This window comes from Microcaecilia unicolor, chromosome 10, assembly GCF_901765095.1.
Source record: "Microcaecilia unicolor chromosome 10, aMicUni1.1, whole genome shotgun sequence".
Taxonomy (NCBI): Eukaryota; Metazoa; Chordata; class Amphibia; order Gymnophiona; family Siphonopidae; genus Microcaecilia; species Microcaecilia unicolor.
In genome coordinates, this window is record NC_044040.1 from 78,070,911 (window position 1) to 78,084,997 (window position 14,087).

The window sequence follows — 14,087 nt, forward strand, 5'->3', positions numbered from 1 at the left end:
TTTTGAGATGGACGTCCTCAGTTTTCATTAACGCCGAAAACTGAGGTCGCTCATCTCTAAGGTCAACGATCTCAACATTTAGGTCGGCCATCTCTTAGGTTGACCTAAATGTTGAGATTTGGGCATCCCCGACCGTATTATCGAAACGAAAGATGGATGCCCATCTTGTTTCGATAATACAGGATGCCCCTCCCCTTCACCGGAACGTCCTTAGAGATGGGTGCCCTTAGAGATGGTCGTCCCTGTTCAATTATGCCCCTCCACGTCAATAGAAAGCATAAGTGTGGCACTTTACTGTGTAACTTGGTGTAACTTGCTGTAAATTATGTTGGAACCACAAGTAAATTTATTAACTAAAAATTATGTTTTGTTACTTTGCAAAATGCACTTATGCCTGTGAATCATGCATAACTTTAGGCATGGCCGGTTGCACCAACTAAAAGGTGGTGCAAATACCCACATGTAAATTTATGCACAGGTGACCTTATTCTCTAACTACTCGCGTAACGTAAAGGAACGCCCTAATCAGCCTGTGACACGCCCATTTCCCCTTTTTTAAACTCACACCTATATTATGTGCATACATTTCAATTAAATCTAATTAGTGCCAATAATTGTTGGTTAAAAGCCAATTATTGGTGCTAATGAGCTCAATATTCAAATATATTGTGCACACAAATTGGGTGCGCACCCAAAATTGAGTGCACAATTTTTAGCGACTTTATAAAATTAGGGAAAATGTGGGCACCAGGTTTTAGAATAGGGCCTTAACCCCTGGATTCTATATGTGGTGCCCAAAATTAGGCACCAATGTTTGGGTGCTGATCTCAGTTGTATGCCCAACTAAATTGACTAACAAGCCAATTAGTGCCAGTAATTGGGTGCTAATTGGCACCAATTTGAATCTGCACGCACATCTTGCTATGTATTATTCTATAACAATGTGCACCCAAATCCAACCCAAAAGGGGGCATGGCTATGAAAGGTGCATAGGTGGGTCAGGGGCATTCCTATAATTTACACACAGTTATGGAATACCAGGATGTGTGCCCAAATTGGGCTCCGGGAATTAAATCTGGTTTGAGCAGGTGTAAGTCCCAGAGCCCAAATTTGGGCAGCAAAATTGGCACTATGGGGATTCATCTTTGAGTGCCCATTATGGAATAGCATTGAATGCCAAGTTTTTTTTTTTGGGGGGGGGGGGGGGGGGGGGAAGGGGGGGGGGGGGGGGGGGGGATGCTGAAATTTGAGCAACATTTACTAAACCTGGCCCTATCCCTTGGATTCTATATAGTGCGCCTGGTGTTCTGTGCTGAAATTCAAGCATATTCTATAACAACATGCATAACTTATTGGCATAACAAGCTAATCAGCATTCATAACAGGTGTTAATGAGTAATAATGAGCACTAATTGGCAATAATTAGAATTCATGCACACAACTCACTAAGCGCATTCTGTAATGCACCATGCCTAAATTCTAATGTGCCATCCAAAAAGGGGCATGGTTATGGGTGGGGAAACGGGCTTTATGTGGGTGTTCCAAAATTTACTTGCACTGTTATAGATTATGCCCCTGTGCCTAAATCTACATGTCAGCATTTACGCCATATTTTCCGTGATATAATGATGCACGTATAGTTTTAAGCGCTGTGATATCAACTAAGTGTATTCTTTATACCACGCCTAAATATAGACACCGCTTACAAAATACATTTAGGCAGAAATTTATTCCTTATGGAGTTTTTAGGCGCCATATATATTATCCGCTCCTATAGAGTAGATTCTATATATGACACCCGAAAAATAAGCGCTGAAATCAGAGCTGACTAAGCGTAATCTATCATCAGCACCTAGATTTAGGCACTGATTATAGAATATGCTTAGTTGATATTTCAGCGCAGATAACTGCGGATATCCATTTACGCCAACAAAAACCTGGTGTAAATCCCAGCGTGTAGATTTAGGTGCATTGGGCCATATTCTATAACTAGGCACCTAAATTTTGGAACACCCATTTCCCCACCCATAACCACGCCCCGTTTTGCCTCCATGCGTTAGTTGTTTGGTGCACATCGTTATAGAATACGCTTTGCAAGTTGTGCGCCTAAATTCTAATCAGTGCCAATTAGTGCTCATTATTGCTTGTTAAGCCACTTAAGTTACATGCAGTTTTATAGAATCTGTGCCAATTTTGGTGCCTAAATCTCAACACACTATATACTACTACTACTACTACTACTACAAATCATTTCTGTAGTGCTACCAGTCGTATGCAGCGCTTCATAATTTAACATGAAGAAAAGACAGTCTGCTCAAAGAAGCTTACAATCTAAATCATGACAGACAGGACAAATAAGGGATAAGGGTAGGACAGACAGATAGGACACATAGGGAAAGGGACTATTGAAGAGAGGAAGACAAGATAAAGGTTACGAGCAGGTGACAAGTTAGGAATTAAAAGCAGCATCAAACAGGTAGGCCTTTAGACTGAATTTGAAGGCGGCCAGGGGTAGATGTCTAACGTAACTGTTATTGTATGCTGTTTAAGTGGTATAGGAATTGTGTTATATAATTCATGTTAATAGCTAAGATGGGTGAAAACTCATGTTAAATACTTAACATTAGTTTGATAGATAGTTTTCTTAGTGGAATATTTGCCCTTATAAGACAACTGTAAAAAAAATTACAGAATTAATATAGTATACTTATTTAAAATAACCCCCAATAATTCCATATGATGCAATATATACGGAAAATAACTTTATATAGTATACCTAGGTTAAAAAAAAAACAAAACAGGTATTTAAGTCTGCATTCAAAAAAAAAAAACCTTGAAGCTTAAGAAAACACTCACAGAACATGGAAACTGTTAAAAAATGAGCACCATCACTCTGGGTTTTGCATGTAAAAGTAAAGCTACTTACATTTTTTATCAACAAGTTTTCTTTTCATATGTGTAAATGGTGGATTTTGTAAAAGTTCAAATCCAAGATGAGGCAGTGAGGAAGCTGATCTTGAACTCACATTTTTAGTGTTTTTAAAGTAGTTTTCAACTCCTGAGCACTGTTCCCCCTAAGCTGAGCATTGCTGCCAGTGTTTGTGAGTGTGTGTGTGTGTGGGGGTGCTTTCAATCACTAGGGACAGGCAGGTTCCCTGGAGTCCTGCGGAGCTTGTGTGTTCCTCACTATTGAAAGTGTGTTAGTGAAACAGCACCTCCCAATGGCAGGACTGTAGGTGGAGGACTCCCACTCAGCTTAGAGGGAACATGTTCCTGAGAGGTAAGTACTATTCCCCATCCAGCACCCAGGTCCACCCAGGTCCAAATAAACAGCTAGCCATGGATTATGTGTGACTCTGGAAATTTTACACAGCAGTTGCCCAAACCACTTCTAGAACATGCCCCCTTACAATTTCAGTGTATTCCTGCTTCCATGTTTAGCTAGCACCTTTTCTAAAATCGCTGTTTTAACATGTATGTCAATTAATATGTGCATTAGCTTTTCACACATGTAAATGGCATCTGACCCTTCTAAAATCATCTCCATAATTAGCAGAGATTCACATTTTCTTCTCTGCATATTTTCCAATCTCAGTTCATTGCTGTTCTTGTAGCTTACACCTAATCATTAGCAGTTTCCTCTAACAGACATGAGAATAAATTTTACATGTGTGTCAACAAAGGATGGCTCCCTTCTTCCAAATGCATATTGCTACCTAGTAGATACTGTATTGGGACTTACCTGTGGTGTGAACAGAGACTGTTTGGTAGGGACCAGGATTCATTTTGGACCACCTGTGGCACACCCTGAGAAGAATTGCAGAGTTTTACTATGTGAATTTATTATTTTATTAAACTCTGAAGTAATGAAAATACACTTTGTTCCTTTCATTCATCCTACTAATATTGGTTATACAGAAAATGTAATGACTGTAGCTATTATTAATAAATTAGATTTTTTATGTTATCCAAATATAATCCTAATACACTCCAGAAATAAATATATACAGCCATCTCTGCAATAAGTAAGTTATCATCAGATCTTTGCTGCCAAAACTGAATAAAACTTGCCAAAATGGCAATGGGAGAAGAATCAAAATGTATTATTATGGACCTTATAAAAGGCCCAGAATGTGGAAAACCTTGTTTGAATAAAGGCCCACAGAGAAAAATGTTCTTACTTATCAAATTATGTTAATATCATTCTCAAAAGTTCTCTCTTTCTTAACTTTTTTTGCAAATGTAATGGACCCGATATTCAACCAGTGGCAGGCAGCAGGGAGCCCTTTTACTAAAGTGTGCCAAAATGTAGCCTGCGTTGGTGTAGGCGTGTGTTTTGGATGCACGCAGGTCCATTTTTCAGTGCACCTGGAAAAAAGGCCTTGTGGGGGGGTGGGGTTGAAAATGGATGTGCGGCAAAATTAAAACCAACGCGCGTCCATTTTCAACCTAAGACCTTACTGTCACCCAATGACTTAGCAGTAAGGTCTCATGTACTAACTGGGTGGTAAGCATCAGCATGCGTAAACTGCCAATTACCACCAGGTAAGCAACACGCTGTACAAAATAGAAAATATTTTCTACCGCATGTTTTGGACGCTTGTCAAAAATGGAATTACTGCCCGGGGCATGCAGTAGCCGGGCAGTAGTTCCAATTTGACGCACGTTGGACATGTGTAGGTGCCATGCCTTAGTAAAAGGTTCCCCAAGTTTGCTGTCTGCCACCAGTGTTAAACCTGGATATTCAATGTCTGACTTTATCCAGCGATTGGCATTGCTTTCACTAAAAGGAACGTGCCGGACATGAAGGGAAAAGAAAGCAGGACAGGCAGTGCAGCGGCACCAGAGACCAGCGCTGGACGAAGGCTTTACCTGGCGGGGATTGGGGACCCCAACCAACCAAACCAGGGGCCCAGAGCAAATTTGGGGGGCCCAGGCCCCCATGGCCCCATGTAGTTACACCACTGATACAGGGGCATCATCACCTTCTTCTTCTTTCTGGCCATTCCTCTCCCTATGCACCCAAGTATCCTTCAAGCTTTCACTGTTTCCTTTTCCACCTGTTTAGCCACCTTAAGATCATCATGTACAATCACACCCAAGTCCCGCTCCTCTTTCATGCACAAAAGTCCTTCACTCCCTAAACTGTGCCTTTCCCTTGGGTTTTTACAGTCCAAATGCATGACCCTGCATTTTTTAGCTGCCAAATTCCAGACTATTCCTCTAGCTTTGCTAAGTCATTCCTCACGTTATCCACAAAACTGTAACGAGAAAGAACCACAGTGGGACTCAAACCCATGTCTGCTGCATTGAGAACCACAGCCCTAACCCCTATGCCACACATACATATGTAGATACAGTAGGTTTTTGGTGGGTTTTAGAGGGCTGACATGTTCTACCACAAGTGTACCAGTTAGAGTGCAATGTGGGCCCAGGTCCCTTTCTGTACAGCCCACTAGGCTACTCCAGGGACCTGCAGTCAAAGAGGCTGCTATGTACTTTTGTTTCACATCTTTGGGGGGTGGGATGTTGTCAGTGACCCCTGGGGGAGTAAGGGGGTCCTGCCTTAATCCCTCAGTGGTCACCGGTCATTTAGAGTTCCTGTTTGTGCAGTGGCGTTCCTAGGGTGGCTGACACCCGGGGAGGATCGCCGATGCGCCCCCTCCCCAGGTGCAGCGTGACCCCTCCCCGGCAAAATGACAGACACCCCCTCTCCCCTGGGTGCATCTTTACCTGCTGGGGGGGTGCCGCGCATCTGTCAGCAACGCTCGTTCCCTGCCCCGGAATGGGTTACTTCCTGTTCCGGGGCAGAGGGAGAAGGGAACGAGCATTGCCGACAAACATGCGGCACCCCCCCCCCAGCAGTGAAATGATGGACACGACCGCCCCCCAGTGAAATGACACCCCCCCCCCCAGGTGCATGTTTACCTGCTGGAGGGGGGTGCCGCGCGCCTGTCGGCTTCGCTCATTCCCTGCTCCCTCTGCCCCGGAACAGGAAGTAACCCGTTCCGGGGCAGAGGGAGCAGGGAACGAGCATTGCCGACAGATGCGTGGAACCCCCCCAGCGGCGTGCACCCAGGGCGGACCCCCCCCCCTTGGTACGCCACTGTGTTTGTGGCTTAGGCATGATTGAAACAGGTCTAGACCAAAATGTCTAACTTTCAGCCCTGGACGTTTTTGCTTTGTTCCATTATGGCAGAAAAACATCCAACTTTTGGAAACACTCAAATCCTGCCCCAGCACACTCCCTTGTGATTTCCACACACTACAGAGAAAAATGTCTCAAATCCAAGTTTCAAAAAAAAAGTCCAAATGCAACTTTACACTGTTTTTGAGATATTTTGCTCTTTTGAAAATGATCCCCTAAAGATTTGGGAAAACAGTTTTTCCTTGACCTGTTTTGCTAGATTAACCATTAATGCCTTCAAACATGTTGTGTTCACACTCAAAATATATCTATAGTAATAAGATGATAACAGTTTGAGTGAAAGCAATTTTCATCCAATCATGACCTCAGTATACTTTGGAATTACATTGGTCAATATTCAAAATCGCTTACATATACAGCAGTGAGTGATGACTACTTAGGTGATTTTTTAAAAATGTTAAGGGATAAAAATGAATACATTTTGGATGGACAATTGTCTGTTGGTCTGAAATTCTATGGGGTTGATATTCAGCACTGTGACAGAACAGTGTGTTTTAAGACTGTAAAACTGCCTTTATTAACTCTTGAAGTGCATTTCTCTACTTTGGTCAGCAGGTGGTGCATGCTATGTTTTAAGCTGTTATAAAGAACTGACCATTCTTTCTTTAGTTAATACTGATAAAGGAAATGCCTGCAGTGATGTAACCAGCTATTTTTAAAACTTGTTCTGGGCTCTGATTGACTCAGGAGCTCATTTTCATTTGGATTTTGCTGGCAGTCTTAGCCCGGGAGAAGAGAGAGAGATCGCTTTGCTAAGGCCCTGTGATAAATTATATTTGATAATCTGTGCACAGCATATTTCCTGTTTAGATGCTTTTATAATTGATTCATATTTCAGTTACCTGTTATTGTTTGCTGATTGCACTTTTTTGTTCAATATGTTTTAAGACAATAAACAATTTTGAGTTTATTGCCTCTTTGGACTGATAAAGAATCCTGGTGGTTTGTGTGTTGGGTCTGTGAGTGCTTTCTGGGAACTGTGGGACTATTGGGAGTGTGACCCCCCCAATAACCAAAAAATCACTGGGGATAATTTGAGAGTGGGAGACTCACCCAGAAGTGGTTGGGACCCAGTCAGTGGAAGGAGGGTGCTAGTGTAGAGCACAAGCGGCAGGTGCAGGCAGACCTGAGCCGTGCTGGAGATAAATCCTCTAAATGGTTGTGGGATAACCCCAGGCAGGTGGTTGACGTTTGGACACAGACCTTTAGTCCTTCTTTTTTGGTGGCAGTTTGGTGGGATTGTCAGACTTAGTGTATGGTATAAGGGTAAACATCCATTGAGTGGTTCAGAGTCTTTTTAGCTGTAACCTCCAGACATAGAGCACAGTGAACACGTGCAGCAGTAATAGGGTCCCTTTCCTGTTCAGCTTTTTTTTTTGGTAGTGTTAAGAGATTAGCAGCGTGCTGATGGTGACTGGTAGCAGCTTTCACTGTAGATACCTGACCTAACAAAAGAGCAACCGGATGGCCTCAGTGAGGAGGAGACGCAGGACCGGCCTGTGCAGAGTTCTCCTGGGGTGAGAGCAGACCCCTTATGGATAGAAGCCTGTGAGTTGACAGGGCCAGATGCTACACCATCTGAGATCTGGCAATCCTACGTGTTAGAGCGACAGCAGTGAGAAGAACGGGAATGGCGACAAGAGGAAATCAAGTTGCAGCATGAAGAGTGGGAGTTACAGCTGCAGAAATTAAAGATGGAAATGGAAATGGCTTGTATCCAAAGCTCCAGCCCAACCCCTGCACCAAGGCCCAAGGCAGGATCCACAGCCTTGATTGGGCCCAACTTGTTTGCGCAGTTTGATGATACCCAAGGCAACATTGATGGATATCTGACTGCTTTTGAAAAAATTTGCCTCCTCAATGAGATTCCTTAGAAAGACTGAGTGCACTATCTGGGAGGCAAGCTCACTGGTAGAGCACTTGAGGCATTCCAAGGACTGTCCATGGAGACGTCCTCCCAGTTTGAGGAGGTGCACAAAGCATTGTTGAACCGTTATGCTATTATCCCCGAGACCTATAGACTAAAGTTCCGGAATTTGCAAAAGGAGGCAGATGATACTCATGAGTTTGTGATCCCCCTAAGATACCAGCACCAGTGGTGGCTCATTGGAGCTGAAGTTAAAACACTGGAAGACTGCCAAAACCTGATGGTCCTGGAGCAGTTTCTTCTGTGTTGTCATCCAGAGGTGAGGGAACATGTTCCAGATCACCAACCCCATACTCCAGAGAAGGCGGCTGAGATGGCTGGCATCTTTTTAGCTAACCATCCCTGATTGGCAAAGAGAATCCATTCTTATCCACAGCAGCTGGGATCTAAGGGCAGCCAGGGCCCTAAGCCAATATCCCTGCAACCTCAGAGACTGTCAGCAGACCCTCCAGTGTTCCCCAGAAATCTAAAATCTTTAGGCATGAACATCATTGTTACCAGTGTGAGCACACAGGACATTTCCAAGCAAATTGCCTAGATAATCCCAAGCCTGCACTAAACAGCGTTCCAGTTCCTGCACCAAGCCTGGTGGCTTTTGTGGGTGGCTCCAGTACCAAGAAGAAGACCCAGCAGTTGCTGCAGCACAAAACATTACTGGCTATTCACCAAGCAAGGAAGCACATGTGTTTCCACAACACTACAGCACCCCAGTAACAGTCAATCAGACCCAGGTAGCTGGGCTTGTGGACACTGGCTCTAGCATGACTTTATTACAACCAGAGCTAGTGCCGGAAGATACAATTCTTCCAGTGCGCACTGCAGAGGTAGTGTTAGCCAATGAATCCAGAGAGAATGTACCCATTGCTTGAGTACTCCTGGATTGGGGTACCAAGCCTGGATACAGAGAAGTAGGAAAATTGAAAAACATGCCGGTACCAATGCTGTATGGGACCAACATGGGTCCAATGAACATTACCCTTGATAGCGGAGTCAGCATTTCCACTATGGTGACCCATAGTCAAGCCCGGGCGGCCCAAGCAGAAGCAGCAGAGATCACCTCTCTAGTTCCCGATCCTGAGCCAGTCTAGGTGGGACCAGCTGATCAAGCAACAAGAGGAGGCGCTCCAGTGTTTCCAGCAGCACCAGTTCCAGAGGTGACCAGGACCATGGGTATGGAACAGCCTGACTTTAACTGACACACCTATTGATCAGACTTATGAACCTGATTTGTCAGAGTCACCAGCAGAGACCCTTTCTGTTATGGATACTGATATAGGACAGAGACCTGAGCTGTGCTGGGGATAGACCCAAGTGGCTGCGGGTAGCCCAAGGCAGGTGGCTAGGCTTTTCATGACAAGCATGCAACAGTAAGCAGCTGGTAAGCCACTTCTTGTCGTGGGCTGAACAAATGCTGCTCCTGGCATTGAATATCTGGGTATGACCGCCAGCCCGGATGTTATCCAGACAGCAGCCGATATTCAGACCAGTGCCTGGTTAACTTGCCACATAAAGTAGGACACCTTTTTTCCTGTCTTAAACTGATACAGTTATTTAATTGATTAGCAGAATGAACATTGTCACTAACTGGCTAATTTGCAACACTGCCCTAACTCTGCCCTGGTCCACTCCTAACCTATCCAGTTAGAGGTTGGCTGGTTAGAAGTGATACTCAGCAGTACTAACTAAATATCAGGTTCTGGTTTGCTCAGCAGGGTTTAACTTCGCAGGAGCCTCTCCTGCCCAGTTAAACCTTTTTGAATATCAACCCCTGTGTTTACTAGAAAAAAAAATAGTCAAGGCATTTTAAGGGGTGGGACCTTAATTTGTCTGTATAGCATCAATATTTACCTACTTTTGGTGCAATTCTTTACATGGGTGCCCCCCCCCTTATAGGTACCCCAATTCTGCACAGAGAATACCTATTCAGTAATGACGTCTGTGCACCTAGATTATTTTATAGAATATTAGCATAAACCTACATTGGCATGTCTAAATGTAGGTATGCCCATTTATCCAAGGTCAATGGCTGACATAAATGGATGTGCCTAAGTGTGTCATGCAATGTCTGCAACGTACAGTATTCAGTAAGTTGGATGCATATAGGTCAGCTGCCAGCAGAAACAATCCATGTAGAGAAATAAGTGGAAAGAAAGCAAGCACTGGAATCCCTGATGAAGGAACTGTTGAAACAGGGTGCTCTGTCAGATGAAGAGGAATAGCAGTTTAACAAACAACGATTAAGATAAGTTGATGGCATACTGCTCATTCATTTACTAGTGCTGCATAAGATTGATAGGCAAAGAGGTGTGTAATTTTGTCTCCTGTTTTCCCATTGTTGATTGAAACTTTTAGTGGTTTGCAAACCACTACTACTTATCATTATATATATATATATATATATATATATATATATATATATATATATATATATATATATATATAATTTTGACAAATAAGGAAAGAAAGTTTTAAAAGGGGAAACTCATGATGTATAGAGCTAATTAAGTGAGCCAAAATTTGTTGACGTCTCTCACTAAAAGCAAGTTCGGCTGATCATATACAGCCTATACTGAATCCTCCCGTATACTTTCCTTGTTTTCAAATTTAGTGGCTCCTTAGTTTCCTCTTATAGATATCTCAGGCGTAGAGGGATTGATTCTATTTTTTGACATTTGTTTATTTACCTCTTCCTTTGGGGTTCCTCAAGTGTTACTGATTTATTTCTGAATAGAATTGTATCACTTTTTGTTATTTTCCTGGATTTTAGTAGATGAACGTACTCTTAGGTAATTCCAGGTGTGTAAATAATTTATAGTGAAAGTATTACTCCCATTATTTGTATAATGATCCCCCCATGTTCTGCCTACATGCACACCCCCTTACAGTTACATATGATAGCATTTACTCTCCCCTCTTGTATTGCACTTATACGCACAAGTGTACATAATTGCACACACTCAGTTATAGAATCACCTTTCACTTGGATAAATGTATTCATTTGGGTGCACTGCAGAAACAGCAGTCCTAACTCTAAATGATTGTGATCTGTCCAAGCTTAGGGCTCCACATTTAGAGAACCTATTTAAATGGATAGGGTTCCTGAATATAGGGCATGAAGATAAATGCATAATCCATCTGCTTATCTTTTTGTAGCAGGCAGGTGTCTGAATGTTTCATGGTTTTCAGAAACATTTGTTTTATTTATTTGGATAGAGACACGTGATGCTGCCTGCAGCAATCATTTACAACTAATTACTTTGCACTAAAATAATAAAAGTACTAACACTGTCAACATTGCATTGCATGTTTTTTTTTTTACTCTGTATGTCAATAACATACCTATTACTGTTTACTGTACCTACTGGTTCTAATTATAAATTAAAAGGAACTATAAATAATATATGGAGCCAGACTCCTATCTACTCATTTTTGTTTTCCATCATAAAGAAAGTTGGAAAGAATCATATACAAGTAATACATGTCTGTCTGTCTGTCTGTCTGTCTGTCTGTCCGTCCATCCATCCCTCTGGGGATAAAGTAGTCTGATTGTAGTGTTAGTTCACTTTAAAGGTAATAAATAGAAATAAAACAAAACAAAAGTAAGGAAAATAGGATGATACCTTTTTTTGTTAGACTAACTTAATACATTTTAAGCTTTCAAAGGCACAGCCTTCTTCTTCAGGTCAGTTATGAGCAAAAGATGTCAAAATCAAAATATATATATATAGTGAAATCTGAAAAGCATTCCAGTGACAGTCTCAAGGGGAAGGAGTGACAGAGAGAAACAAGGAGAAGGGGATGGGTAATCAGAATGTGGCAAAGCAGTATAATATAAGGTTTGTTAATGTGATAGGAAAACCTGGTCCTTGTTAAGTCCTGTCTGGTGGGTGTCCAAATATTTCATCACTTTAACTTCAAAGGTCTTACATTCCTGGATTGTATTAAAATTACTTTTTCATATTCTGACCATAGGATGTCCAGGTTTTGAAAAATGCTCACCCGCAGAGGTATCATCTTTATCTGCCTTGTGGTTTCTGATGTGCTGTCTGTATGAGTTGATTCTTGTCTTTAGCATGTGTCCTGGCTCCCCAATATAGCACCCTTCCTCACATTTTGTGCACTGAATAATATATACAACATTTGAAGAGGTGCATGAATAGGATTTTTATATGCTGAATGATTTCTCCATGTGGGAAACAAACGCAGCGAAGACAAGTAAATCACAAGACGATGCTCAAAAAAATAACAATAAATATTTGAATTTTTTGAGCGTCATCTTGTGATTTACTTGTCTCCTTCGCTGTGTGTGTTTGTCTGCTTGGACTGCGGGGTTGGAACTTCTGTGTGTCCGTCTGTTCTCCATGTGGGAAACAGTGATGTCCTGTGATACGTGCTGGCACAATGTACAGTTTTTATATATCAAAGACAAGTGCACTTCTCTTTTTGAGCTTCTGTTGGTGGTTGTCAGAAGGCCAGTGCTGGTGGAGCTGGGAATATCTCTGAGTAATTCATCTTCCTGGAGTAGTGGCTGTAGATCATTTATGATTTTTCTCAGTTTTTCTAGCTCTGAATTTTATATCACCTCAAGGGAGATTCTCTAAGGTGTTCTTTCTTTCTGATTTTTTAATACTGGTTTTATTTTTTTGTAATGCAGTAGGTTTTTCCATGGGTTTGTTAAGTGATGAGGCAATTTTCTGGAGATTATTTTGTAGTTGTAGCCTTCCAGTAACATGGAGGTACATTTTCAATATGATGTCTAAATCTGAACTTGGACGTTTTACACAAAACCTCCAAATTCTAAACAGGAAAAGTCATTTTCGAAAAACAAAAACGTCTATCTTTTCTTTTGAAAATACTATGGACGTTTTGTTTTTTGGACGTTTTGTGATTTGGATGTTTTTTTTAGTCCATTTTCGAAAACGCACAAAATCAAGCCATTGGGATGTAGGAGGAGCCAGCATTTTTAGTACACTGGTCCCCCTAACATCCCAGGACAACAATAGGGCACTGCAGTGAACTTCATAAACTGCTCCCAAGTACACATCTGACCATTGCTCCCTTACCTTCTGTACTGAGCCCCCCCAAAACCCACTACCCCCAACTGTACACTACTACCATAACCCTTATGGGTGAAGGGGACATAGTGGGTTTCTGGTGAGTTTTGGAGGGCTCACAGTTTCCTCCACAAGTGTAACAAGTAGGAGGAGGTAGGAGCCTGGGTCCACCTGTCTGCAGTGCACTGCACCCAACACTAGACCTCTCCAGGGACCTGCATGCTGTTGTAATGGACCTGAGTTTAACATCTGAGGGTGGCATAGAGGTTGGTACGTAATGTTTTTCATCACATTTTTTGGGGGGTGGGATGGGGTTAGTGACCACTGGGGGAATAAAGGGAGGTCCAGAGCTGTAGCGAGAGGAGCTGACACCCGGGGCGGGTCGCCGCTGTGCACCCCCCCCCCCCCCGGGTGCAGCACGGTGCATCCTCCTCCCACTGGAGCGCACCCCCCCCCCCGGAGTGCATACCTCCCCCCCCCCCCCGGAGCTCATACCTGTGGCGAGGGACGGGCGGGAGGGCCGATCCGCCCCCTACTGCACGTTGCTGGGGTGTGTCGGCTCCGCGCTGGTTCACTGCTCTCTTTGTCCCGGAACAGGAAGTAACCTGTTCCGGGGCAGAGAGGGCAGTGCACCAGCGCGGAGCTGACACCCCCCAGCGGCGTGCACCCGGGGCGGACCGCCCCCCCCGCCCCCCCTTCCTACGCCACTGGGGAGGTCATTCCTGATTCCCTCCAGTGGTCAACACGTTTTTGTGCCTTATTCGTAATAAAAACAGATCTAGCTCAAAACGTCTACGCTTTAGTCCTGGACAGTTTTATTTTGTTTCATTATGGCTGAAAAATGTCTAAGTCTTAGGAACACCCAAGTCCTGCCTTGAACATGCCCCTAGGATGCCCC